The following is a 13,969-nucleotide window of genomic DNA, read 5'->3' as shown; positions in this document are numbered from 1 at the left end:
CAAACGCCGGAATAAAGAAGACAACACGAAGAGCACGACAGTAAACACCAGATTCAAAAGCTCTCGGCCAGGTCAGCAAAAGCCGCCCTCTAAAGGCGCCAGAGGCGAACTATCCAGCCTAAACAAAATTCTGGACCTAATATGTCAGATCCATAGCACCCTTGGTAAACCCGCTAATCATACCCACATAGAATGTTGGGTCTTCAAGCAGTCCGAAAAACTCAACATCGTACACAAGGGGGAGGATACACCAAGCGAAGACGAGGATGAGCCTCTCAAGAAAGACACTGGGGAACAAAAGAAATTCCCACTAGAAGTCAAAACAGTAAACGTGTTACACGTGATCAAAGGAAGAAACAAAACGTCACTCCCAGAAAAATATGCCCAAGGGCCTATCACCGCGAAGTCCTTCCACTGATCGTCTCAACCGATCATTTTCGATCATCGTGATTACTCAGAAGTATCCGGCATGCAGGATGGGCTGCCCTGGTATTAGACCCAATAATTGACGGATACCACTTCACACGAGTCCTGATGGACGGTGGCAGAAGTCTAAACCTGATATACCAGGACACAATCCGCGAAATGGGGATAGACCCAACAAAAATCCGCCATAGCAATACTACCTTTAAAGGAGTAACGCCAGGCCCAGGGGCTCATTGTACGGGCTCCCTACTACTAAAGGTTATATTTGGCTTCCCGATAACTTCCGTAGCGAACATTTAACCTTCCACATCGCTCCATTCCAAAGTGGCTATCAAGCACTACTTGGACGCGAAGCTTCCACTCGCTTTAATGCAATACCGCATTACGCTTCCCTCACGCTCAAGATGCCCGGTCCACGTGGCATCATTACAGTGAATGGAAATATTGAGCGATCTTTGCGCGTCGAAGAGAGTGCGGCGGCCTTGGCAGCCGCACACTAAAAACGGCCTCACCAACTAAAGCATTTAAGAGGTCGTTAAGACCTCGGACACGGTTAGACGAGTCCGGCGCAGCCATATGTAATTCATACAGGATCGATGGTCACACCCCTATTACAAATACAAGGGGCTCAACGCGCGCAGACAACTGGCAATTTTTACTCATCTTGAATTATACATGGTTTTTTTTAAAAAACTGTATTTTTGCACGACAACTTTTTCACCTAAGTTCCTCTCCTTTACAGATGATCATCATGCTACACCCATCCAGGATACGGCACAACAGAGACACAGGCGCAGACGTGCAGCAGGGACCCGCTCCAAGGATTCTTTTTAGATTAAGACCCTGCGTAAACCTTTTTTACTGTCTCTTGTTGATACATATCCAATGAATTCTCAGCACAGTTGAGAAGGATGCTGACGTCTTGGGATGTGGCCACGCCAGAATAATGCACGTACATGGACACAAGGGGCTTCTTACAAAGGGCACTATTTAGGCCCGGTTTATACCATAAAGACCGAATACCTTAGGGAGTGTTTGGCGTCGCGAGTTTGGCCTTATATGCATCAGCTCCGAATCATTGTCTTTGGTCAAATGTTGGGTTTGCCCGGCTCCTGTGTTTTGGTGCCTTACGTTCCACTTTACCGGCTAAGGCAGCACCAGGAGAACTACTGCGATTGTGCCCTGGTTCATCCGGACGAGCACCTCAGTAGAGAAAGCCGAAAACTGACTATCATGATATAGCGTGAGACTGGTCAACCACTCGATGACCTATAGGGATGTTACAATTCCTCCGCCTTAATGAAGGGTCATTTCCCGGCCAGGCATGTACGCACCCCGAGATTGGGAGAGTGCGGAGCCACCAGGGGCTATCTAGTAGCCCCACTATCAAACTCCTATGGCCAAGTGAAAGTGTTAAAGCATTATAGTCCGGTTGCCTCGTTCGCTGCGCTATCACCTCCTTAATACGACCAAGACGTTGGGTTAAGTGTGAACACATGTTTTTTGCGAGCACCTCCGCATTATATGCGTGGGGGCTGAAGCCGACGACTGCAATCTTTCAGGTTATACACATGTATACATAAACGGCCGCACAGGAGGCATCATATTACTTTCGGGCAAAAATATAAACACAACCTTATAAAATTTCATAAAAATATTGTGTTTACAATGGGAATACATGTCACTCAAACATAATATTCTTCGAGCACTGGGCCTCTATCAAACGAGCACCCTCGAGAACCTCCTCGAAATAGTGCTCGACAGCCACTCGGCCTACGGCCGAACCCTGTGCCGCAACAGTGGTAGCGTCCATCTCCGCCCAGTATGCTTTAACACGGGCAAGGGCCATCCGCGAGCCTTCTATGCACGCCGACCTCTTCATCACATCAATGCGCGGCACCGCACCAAGGACCTATTGCACTAAGCTAAAATAGCTATTCGGCTTTGGCCTTTCCGGCCATAGCTGATCCACGACAGACCTCATGGCGAGTCCGGACAACCTATTTAGTTCGGCCCATTCGGCTAGCTGATCAGTCAAAGGAAGCGGACGCTCTGGAACGTTGAATTGCGACCAGAATAGCTTGTCCACCCCACGATCTGCTTGACCTTGGAAGTATTTGGCCGCATCGGCGGCGCTCGCCGCCAAGTCCATATATGCATCTGCCGAACTCCACAGCCGATCCAGAGGGGCATATCGTGGATCTCCGAACTTCCTCCGTAGCATGAACGGCTTCCCAGCCGCAATATCCCCGGCTTCCCGCAGCTCCTCCTTCTTCGCTCTCATAGCAGAGAGGGTGTCTTTGTCCGCCATTGTGGCCTTCTCAAGGTCCGTTGCCTTCGCTCGGTTTTCTTTTTCAAGAAGCCGGCAACGGTCGGCAGTGTCTTTAAATTCTACGGCCATCTTGGCCATCTTCCCTTTGCTCTCGCCATGTGCAGCCTTCTTGGCTTTCAACTCTTCGGCCGCCTTCAAAGCAGCCGCATTACTAATCCTCGCTTGTTCCTTGGCTCGGGCAAGTTTTGCCTGCAAGGTTTCCACGGTGGCAGCTCCATCTGCAGTCACAACATATTAAAGATACTAGCATCATGCTGCTCTTACTATGTGGCGTTCACCAGATAATAACACTTACCCTGTGCCTCGTCAAGCCTCTGGTTAACAGCTCGATGTCGGCGTCTGCCGCATCCAGTTGCCGTTTTAATTTGGCAAACTCACTAGTCCGGCTAGCCATCGGAGCTTCCACCACCTGCACATAGGGGCCGTCTGGTTATTGCCTGGGACTGTGATCCTCTGTTCGCCGCCGTTCTCGTCGACAACCAGAGTCTCAGGGGCAACTATCTACACAAGGCACACCTAACATGTGCAGTACTATCACATATTATCTCACGTACCTCAAAGCCTGTCAGTCGACTCATAAAAGCTTCATGTAATCCGCTTTCGGCGGACGAGATTCTCTCCATCATCGTACGCATCAGCATACGGTGTTCTTCTGAGATGGCCGCTCGCCCCACCAACTCCCTCAGAACGTCCGACCGCACACCAGACGGTGTTGGACTCTTTTGTCTGCTCTCTTCGGGAGCCGGACGCTAGGGACGGGGTTTATGGGATCATCCTCTGGCCTCACCGGATCCGGAGAGGCCCTCCGTGATGACACTTCGGGGTCGCCCACTTCTTGAGCGGAGGAGTCCGGGGGAGGCATTTCGCTCTCCATCATCTCTGGAAGAAGATCCCCCAAATACGAGCTCATTTGAGAGGGGCTAAGGCCCGAACTACAAGATATATGCGGTGGTTATTTTCTCAGGAAAAAGATAGCATACCTTTACTATTAAAGTATTTTGGACCACTTATGACTCGTTGGAGGGCTGATCCCCCCGCGGACTTTGTGTAGCAAAAGCACCCCCCGAGGCAGGACCCTCTGTGGGAGACTTCTTCTCCCGTTTGGAGGCTTCGGCTTCCGGATCCTCGGAAGCAGTCCTTTTCCTCCCCCGGTTGTCCTCCTTCGTGGAGACGCTCATTCCCTCAGTTGGAACGGGCAGCGATGGGGGCCCGCGTCTGGCCGTATTATCCCCGGTATCTTCCTTCAAGGGCTCCGGTCAAGGTGCGACCTCGAGCATCTTTTCCAATACCGGATTTTCCAAACCCTCAGGGAGGGGGGCCAAACACCGAATCATCTTCGCCTTTGTTAGCCAGTCCTGGTCAAAAGGCGAACTCTCAAGAAATAACTTCATAACGAATAAAAGACAGTGTGTTCGGCCAGAGGATTTCTTACTTGTTCGGCGGCGCAGTTACTGCTAAGGCCCACGTCCTCGGTAATATCCGGACACTCTACTTGAGGTCCGAAGAATGACTTGTACATCTCCTCGTGCATCAGGCCAAGGAAACTTTGAATGGCACGTGGTCCCTCTAGGTTGAACTCCCACAAGCGAAGGGGCCGGCGTTTGCAAGGCTGGACTTGACGAACCAGCATAACTTGTATCACCGCAACCAAATTAAAATCTCCCTCGAAGAGATCTCGGATGCGGCTTTGCAGTATAGGCACGTCCTTGGATGGACCCCAACTCAGACCTCTACTAATCCATGACATCAGTTGTGGTGGGGGCCCGAGCGGAAAGCAGGGGCAGCCGCCCACTTGGCACTTCTGGGAGTTGTGACATAAAACCACTCCCGCTGCCATAATTCGGATAGCTCTGGGAAGGAACCTTTCGGCCATGGAGCTCCTGCCTTCTTGCCTATTGATGCACCTCCGCACGCTGCATGTTGCCCCTCGATCATCTTCGGCTTCACTTCAAAGGTCTTGAGCCACAAGCCGAAGTGAGGGGTGATGCGGAGGAAGGCCTCGCACACGACAATAAATGTCGAGATGTGGAGAAAGGAGCCCGGAGCTAGATCATGGAAATCTAGCCCGTAATAGAACATCAAACCCCTGACGAAGGGATCCAGTGTGAGGCCTAGACCTCGGAGGAAGTGGGAGACGAACACGACGTTCTCGTTGGGTTCGGGAGTAGGGGCGATCTGCCCTCGAGCAGGCAGCCGATGCGAAACCTCGGCGGTCAGGTATCTGGCCTCCCTCAACTTCTTAATGTCCTCTTCCTTAATGGAGGAGGGTGTCCATCAGCCTTCAAGGCTGGATCCGGACATGATTGAAGATCCGGAGCACCTAAACCTGGGCTTTGGGTGTTAGAACTCGAGGTGGGGGAAGGGTTCGATTGAGCACGAGAGGGAAAAAGCGAAAACCTTGTCCCTTTATAAAGAGGGTGAATATCAAGCATCCTCTCCGTAGCCGTTTAGGACTTGCCTATAATCTAGGAGTCCTAGACACTGTTGGGTTACCCACGCCCGTATTGATGAGAATCCCTTAATAAGGGGGCACGATCTCTGCTTTGACAAGATGTGTCAAAAAACTGCCTCACGTTATGTGCGGGGCTGGTTAAAATAAACGGTTCGAATAATCACCGGGCCATGACATAACGTCACGCTGCCAAAACAAGCCAGCAAATTAGATCTGCGAAAATATTATTCTCTCTACGGTTGAATGTGGAACTTATTTTGCAGGGTCAGACACTATCCTCATATTCAAATTCTTCTGTGATGTATTCGGAGAAGGAACCTGCCTTGCAATGCCGAAGACAATACTGCGCGCCGGACTCATCGTCATTGAAGCCTGGTTCAGGGGCTACTGAGGGAGTCCTGGATTAGGGGGTCTCCGGACAGCCGGACTATCTCCATTGGCCGGACTGTTAGACTATGAAGATACAAGATTGAAGACTTCGTCTCGTGTCCGGATGGGACTCTACTTGGCGTGGAAGGCAAGCTAGGCAATACGTATGTGGATATCTCCTCCTTTGTAACCGACCTTGTGTAACCCTAACCCTCTCCGGTGTCTATATAAACCAAAGGCTTTAGTCCGTAGGACAACAACAATCATACCATAGGCTAGCTTCTAGGGTTTAGCCTCTCTGATCTCGTGGTAGATCTACTCTTGTACTACCCATATCATCAATATTAATCAAGCAGGACGTAGGGTTTTAGCTCCATCAAGAGGGCCCGAACCTGGGTAAAACTTCGTGTCCCCTGCCTCCTATTACCATCTGGCCTAGACGCACAGTTCGGGACCCCCTACCCGAGATCCGCCGGTTTTGACACCGACATGCGGCTTTGTGATTTGATGCCTCATTGCTCATTACTACGTCGGCGCCATGACTGGGGTGCTTAACCCCTGGTGCTCTCCACTGTATTTCGGTATGGCACGTGGACCCGGTAGTTTGATGTCCCACATGTCGGCGAAAGGGACTAGAACATTTATGAAAGCGAGCGCTCCACTCTTACGACGGAGGAGTACACGACACGGCGGCCCAGTGAACTTTCACTTGTACTGTATAGTACTATAGTTTTGTTGTTTCGCACGATCCATCGATACAAACCCGATTAAACAGGAAAGGGCGGGATTTTCCCCCTACCGTAGATGATACTGGCCATACATTTCAAAGGCAATTTTAATGTATGCAAACTGAATAATTAAGTAACAATATGATATCTAGTAAAACTAAAAACACATATGATTTATTGTGTTAGTGTGTAGTAGTAGTGTTATATTGCATAGTTGTTAGATGTAACATGCGAGAACGTGTAGAGATGTAGTTTTGGAGGGCCTACAGAGAGAAAGCATAATAAGGTCAGCGAACTTTAGAATACGCTCATTACGGTCACTATATACGTTTTCCGGTGATTATACGGTCACTTGCTCACCATTCAGCATCGGATTGCACTTTGTTGACCGGCCAAATAGTCTGCGTGGCACCATGTTGACTAGTTAAATTGACCACATTCCTTGTGGGTCCCACTTGTCAGTTTGCATAGGAAAAAGGTTAAATAAACACAAATTTACGCAGGCGCGACAAGATTCCAACCCGTACAATGGAATCACCTGGTTGTGTATGTGTCTGTCAGGGCCTGATGTGTGCGCATGCACGTGTAGGATGAGCACTTGAGCGTGAGAGTGTGTGTTGGTCGTGTGGTATGTGCATGCATGTGTGCGTGTGTGCGTGTGAGTGTTGCATGTGTTCGTGGCTGTGTGTGTACGTGTGAGTGTTGCGTGCGTGTGTGGCTACATGTGTTCGTGTTAGTATTGTGTGCATGCAGTTCGTGTGCATGCGTGTGTGTGTGTGTATAATCACCCCACCAGCTCATGTGTGTTAAAACAGACGGCTCAGCATATCAATACAAGGCCACCTTGTCGATTCTTCCCGCGGTCATGACTTCGAACCACCGTCCAATATTTTTTTGTCGTTTGTTTTCATTCTTACTAGCAAGATGCCCGTGCATTGCACGTAACATCAAGATGCATTTGTATGACTAGTTTATCTTGTGAGAGAAAGGATGAACGAGGGAAGGCCTTATTTGCAAATGTGGAGAGGTGTGTGGGTACCTTTTTGCAAAATTGCCATAGTTTCCTTCCTATCCTTCAGATGTAAATCGGACGGCCTATATTACAGGATGGCAGGCACACCATCATCACCAACACTGTTTTTTACAAGAGTGTAGTTATAAGAGTGTAGATGTAGATGTAGAGTCGATACAAGCCGACAGGTGGGCCCAATGGTAGTGAGATAATGTGATGCAACACTAGAGGTGCCATGTGGAGCATTCACCTGGTCAACTAGTCGTGTCTTGAGCAAATATAGAGTTGTAAGTGAGCCCATGACTGTATAATACCACAAAACGTAAATGGTGACCGTAATGAGTGGATTCTAAAGTCCAATGTACGTATCATGCTTTCGCTTCAAATACAATGATCATCACTGTATATATCGCGAGAGAAAGATGAAACATGCGTGAATGTGCTGGAGTCTTACTTTTAGAGGACCTGGAGATAGTTTGTGTGCGTACGTGAAAGGGGCGTAGAGGGGGTGTATGCGATGGAGAGAGAGATGCTCTTCATTTCTCTTTATTATTACTAACTTTATATATAGTATAAAGATATAAAAATTCATAGTGCAGAATAAATATCATTGTGGGCACCATGCAATGCAAATAAACGTTCATACTCCTCCATATAACTTTGTAATGTTGTATATATTTAGAAATTCTAAAACAATTGGCCACACTTTATTCTAAAGGAATGTTTTATGCGAAGTAAATGTGAAGAGAGGGCTTTTTAGATCAGTGGGGTACGTGATGTAACATGTGTGAATGTGTAGTTGATGTATTTGGCAGGTCCTAGAGAGGTATGTGTGTGTATTACGTATTCGAGAGAGGCATGGATACAGGGGCCGGAGGGGGGAGGGGGCATGGGAGAGATAGCACGAGAAATGAGAGAGGTCTAGAGAGAGAGACGAATATGATGTCATGACGAGAGATTCCCTTGAGTGTGTATATGCAAGGCAGGAGGGGATAGAGGCACGAGGAGAAAAAAAAATTGTGTGGTGTATGTGTTGGTATGTGTGGGTGTGAGAAGATAATGAGACCTGGGGGCAGAGGGTGTGTCACCGCGTGAGTTCTGGTGGGTCGAGGTGAGGCCCTTGGTTCGGTTCCGTCCTGCGCCACATTGGTAGGCCCATGACACAATAAGGGAGACCCATGGATGACTAGTCGTACAAGATAAAGATAGCAGAATTGTGAAGGACTCTATGTCCACTAACAAAGCCGGCTAGGATTTGTAACCCTAGGTTCTCGGACTAAGGTAACCCCTTATCTCTGATATTACTATTCATCCAACCTAAATTTAAGGGACATCCTACAGAATGCTCTGCTAGAATCATACTCGTCGATTAGGAAGAGAGGTGTGAGACAATGCGTGAGAGACAGGCCTAAAGATAATATGCATACAGGAGACACGTAGGCATGTCTATGTATATAGCAAGGGTCGATGGGGATTGTGCGTGTGTATGCTTGTGAGAGGAAGAGTGCTTATAATAAAGGTTAGTGAAAACAGTCGTAAATGGTTACAAGAGGGAGGGAGGGTTATATCGAGAGCATGTCTGCGAGAAAGCACTTCAGGAGAGAGTGTGTGAGCATGTGTGAGAGACCACCGATCGAGAGTGAAACTACATGTAAAAGACTGATGTACATATTGATTAAAGATATAAATTGTATCCAAATATTAGGATGGGATCATGATATTTGCAATTCACGTAAGGAACAGTCATTGATCCATCAGACCTCTAGATTCTATCAAATTTTAGCATGTCTATGTTATTATTCGACATAATTGATCCACATAGTTAGTATTTTGAACTCCGGACAATGCATTGCTTTTAGCAATCGAATATCAATGTGAGTATACTTCATGTTGTGTGTGTAAAGCACATTATACATACGAAAGTTACACAATGAACATTATAAATAGCTAGCTATGAACTAGCATACATTTGAATTCAACTTAAGGTGGTTTAAAAAATCGATTTCAACATGAAGTCCATTCAATTATTTGAATTCGATATCATGGCATTTGTAAATCATACCTAAATTATGGGTGCACCAATCTTTGCTCTGATTTTGTACATAATAGCATATATAGTCGTGTACAAAATAGATACGAATTTAGCTCCTCCATTCCAAAATAATCGTAGTTATAGGATTTTCAAGTGTCAAATTTTCAAAAGGAAGCGGATAATTTAATGAGGTTTTCAAACATACAAGGTTAAATTTAACATTGTCTATTTAGGTCAATCCTCATAGTTCAAAAGTACTCTAAACATGAATGCTTCTCTTTCAAAATTTCGAAGAAAGCGCCAAAAAAGCCTCTACTCGCCCGAAACCACGTGAAACAAATGTTTGGTAGTAGAAGAAAATTACTTTTCTAACTCCGGCCCGTGAAACCTACCGGCCCGACGTCCAAAGGTCTAAACCGGGGTAGGTTTGTAGCTTCATCTAGACGCCACACAACCACCTCCGAAAAACATTCATACACAATGGCCGCCTAAGCACACATGCGCATGGCCGAAATCGCTCCCGCCCACTATTTGGGACACATGGGATTACCATCCTACCCCCGACCCGCAGTTGGTCCGAAATTTAAGAGGGGGGCAAAGTTTGTACTTTCCCCAAATTTCAAACAAGCGTGTCCCATCTGTTTAAAAAAGCCAAAACAAGTGCGTCCCAGACCGAAACATGGTTCTCCCATAGCTCCCCCCCCTTCCGATTTCCCATCTGTACTCCGCGGGCGCCAAAACTACCTCTCCACCAGCCGTGAAACCCCGGCGTCCTTTGTCCGCCACCCCATCCCACCCATCAACCGCCGCCCTCCTCCATCACGCTGGAGCCGATACCCCGATGTCGTCGTCCACCTCAACCTCAACCGCAATGCCCTCCAAGGCTAGTAGTTGAAGCCGAGGCCGAGCCGTCCATACCCGAGCCAGTTCAACCACGTCGTCCTGCGCCTCACCGCTGCCGCTCCAACTTCGCCACCAACCACCGCACCGGAGTTGTTCCTACTATGCCGTCCTTCACCACCTCGGATCTGCTTCCCCTCCGCCGACATACGGCCAGGGTAACACAGTCAATAATTTGGCCATGGGTTCGTCCAAGCCTGCACCCTCCTCCAAAACATCAGTTTCCCCGGCAAAAAGAAGAAGATCAGTGCGAGATATCAAGGCGACTACACTGGCAACTGGAAATGGTACTCCTCTTCCCTTATTCGTGCAAATCTTATGTGTCTTCTTGCACGGTATTCATCCCACAGAAGACACTAGTTGACCGCTTCTTCTTGATACTAGATGTTCCTAGTAAATCGTGATGCACAAGGTTTCTCCTCATACACTATTTCACCTTAGCTAGAGGTCCGTCGCCCCCCTGGATTTCAATTCCTGGTTAGTTGATTCCCAATTAACCGAAGAATTCCCTGGCGTAACAGGCGCTAGTCTACCTATTAAGCCAGGGAAGCAGCGCCTTGATGTTTATCTTAGGGGCATGTGGGGCCTAGAGCTGCTGGTGCCCGATCTGGAGGTCGACCGAGATTAAAGGGATGGCCTGGGGGTGCTGCCAAGCACGGCGGTGGTGTGAGGTCGAGGGGAGGGCGGGGCGGCGGAAGTAGGGGTCTGGGCCGGGGGTCGCTGGCGGTTCAAGAAAGATCGTCAACAGTGACTGGAAGGAGGTAGACGAAGGCCATCTGCCCGCTCCTTATAGATCGTACAGTTCACAGAAATATCGACTGACCTATTTATTTTCAGTCGATTGTTATCTTGATAGGACCACATGTGGTGGTGTGCTGGAGGAGTACCTGCATTTCCTGTGCTCATATATTACAAAATCATACGGAGTAGAATCTAATTTTGTTTGCCATGCAATGTTGTAGAGCTATCATATGTCTCCTGTCATTTATTTTTCAGCCACCTGCTATCTGCTACTTTTACAGTGCACTAGTTCTACACACACTTCACCCATACTCTCACTATTGTGTTTTTATGCAAGGGTATTTCAGACTCTGCTGCTATGAGAGAAGCAAAAAAGAAAAGATTGAAGTCGCTCCAGCGTCGTACGCGGATAGGCCAGACATGTTTCAGCCTTATAATAGGTGCAGTGTCAGCAGATGGAGACGGTAAACGTAGCTCTAGAGTTGATGACCTCGCTAGCAATGAACCACCATCCCAGGTGCTTTCTTTAACTTCACAGTGCCATATGTGGCTGCATGTTGCACATGGTGTCTAGCTTGTATTAGAAAGGCCGAAGTCGGTCTTTATTAAGATAAGGAAAGATGTTTTTTACATGAACCACCATCCCCTGAGCACCAGAAGACAAATAGCTAGTTAGGGCACTGGCCGAGCCAGTGACAAGCCCAGCACAGACATGCATTACCTGGAAGCCAACTAAAAATCCATGATGGTGGAAAATCAGCCCGCCTCCCACCAGGCTCTCAGGTCCTAGATGATCATGCTCACCACTCCAGCCGGATGTCTAGCTTGTATTGCTTCCAATTTGGTTAAATTGCATCTGCTTAGCTTACACATTATACCTTTGAATATGGCATGCCTTCCTGTTTTTGGTACATACTAGTACATCTGTCTATTAACCATGTTCTTACATCAAACTAATGGTCTTGTGTATCCCTTATCAATCACTTATGATGAGGCAGTCAGGCCAATGGACTACTGTGAGTAAAGATCCTCATTTAAACAATGCAGCGTTAGCCTCCCGACATGATTCTCAAGAAACAGCAAGGCCGGATGAAGATAGTGAACGTAGCTCTATAGTTGATTACCGCATTTCCCCTACACTAGCATCGCAGGTGCTTTCTCTAACTTGGCAGTGTGATATGTGGTTGCATGTTGCATATGGTGTCTAGATTGCAATTCTTCCAATCTGGTTAAATTGCATGTGCTATTCTGCTTAGTTTATACATTATACCTGTTAATGTGACATGCCTTCATGTTTTTAGTACATAGTCATCTGTCTATTAAGCATGTCCTTACATAAAACTATTGTTTTTTTGTATCCCGCATCAATCAATATGATGAGACACCTTTAGTATATGCAGTGTGATATTAGTTGCATCTTTCATATGATTTATAGCATGTGCTGCTTCTAATTTGTTTAAATGCCATTTATGATGGGGTGCTTTTAACTTGGCAGAGTCATATTGGTTGCATCTTTCATGTGGTGTCTAGCTTGCATTGCTTCTAATTTGTTGAAATGGTTTCTGCTTAGTTTACACAGACGGTTGTGAATATGCCATGCTGTCCTATTTTTCGTACATATTCCATCCTGGTATCACGTGTCTGCCTTACATCAAATTAGTGATTGTCAGTATCATGTACGAATGAGTTCTGAATAGTGAATTTTATTGCTTTTTCTTGTCGGTTTTACTTGACAATTCAAAATCAATAAAGCGGATGGAAGTTAGCAAGGCAGTGGATAAAGGTGCTCCTTCCAAACTGAGGGCCTCTACAGATTCTACTCCTCCATCCCCCCAAGATGATTTCTAAGACAACACATGCATGGACACTCAACGTAGTTGTGCTGATGATGAGCATGTCTCCCCTAGTGCACCATCACAGGTGGTCCCTCTAACTTGGCACTGTTATATGTGGTTGCATGTTATGTATGATTTCTAGCTTGTATTGCTTCTAATTTTGTTGAATTCCATCTACTTACTTTACACAATATACTTGTGAATAAGACATGTGTTCCTGTTTCTAGAACATACAATATCTATCTATCACACCATGTTCTTACATCAAAGTACTACTGTTGTGTAACCTGCAACAATCACTTATCATAAGACACATTTGACTTGGGAGTGTGATATAGTTTAACACCCCGGATGTAACTTACCATAATTGTAACTCCGACTCTACCATTTTCGGGTTTAAGTTATGAGATTCCCTTCGTGGTTGGGTTTTGTCTTCGTTTTGCATTTTGTTCATGTCATGCATTTCATATCATGTCATCATGTGCATCGCATTTTCATTCGTGTTCGTCTCATGCATCCGAGCTTTTCACCCGTTGTCCGTTTTGCAATTCGACACTACTACATGCACCGGCGCACCCCTCTTGTCTCTTTTCGTGAGCGGGTGTTGAACATTCTCGGAATGGACCGAGATTTGCCAAGTGGCCTTGGCACACCACCGGTAGACCGCCTGTCAAATTTCGTTCGATTTGGAGTCCGTTTGATACTCCAACGGTTAACCGGGGAACCGCGAAGGCCTCGTGTGTGTTGCAGCCCAACACCCCTCCAAAACGGCCCAATAACCCTTCCAAACCCCTCCCATGTCCTTCGTCGTCGGATCACGATCGTGTGGGCGAAAACTACACCCCATTGGGACACTCCTACCTCCTCCAAGCTATAAATATGTGCACACCGTCCAATTTTCGGGAAAAAACCCTAGATCCATCCTCTCCCTCCGCGTTGGACACGTCTGCACCGGCCGGACGCGTCCACCGCCGTGCCCCGTCCAACCCGCTGCCGCCACGTGGCGCTCCACCGATCACCACCGTCGAAACCTGCCGGGCCCGAGGCCGCCCCCTACACGCCCAGCCGCCGTCGCCCCGCGCCCGCGCTCGCCCGTCGCCCCGCTCACCGGCCACCGCCGCTTCGTCGACGTGCGCCGCCGC

This window comes from Triticum dicoccoides, chromosome 4A, assembly GCF_002162155.2.
Source record: "Triticum dicoccoides isolate Atlit2015 ecotype Zavitan chromosome 4A, WEW_v2.0, whole genome shotgun sequence".
NCBI classification, from domain to species: Eukaryota; Viridiplantae; Streptophyta; class Magnoliopsida; order Poales; family Poaceae; genus Triticum; species Triticum dicoccoides.
The sequence above is the reverse complement of the archived record's forward strand: the minus strand, read 5'-3'. Positions refer to the sequence as shown.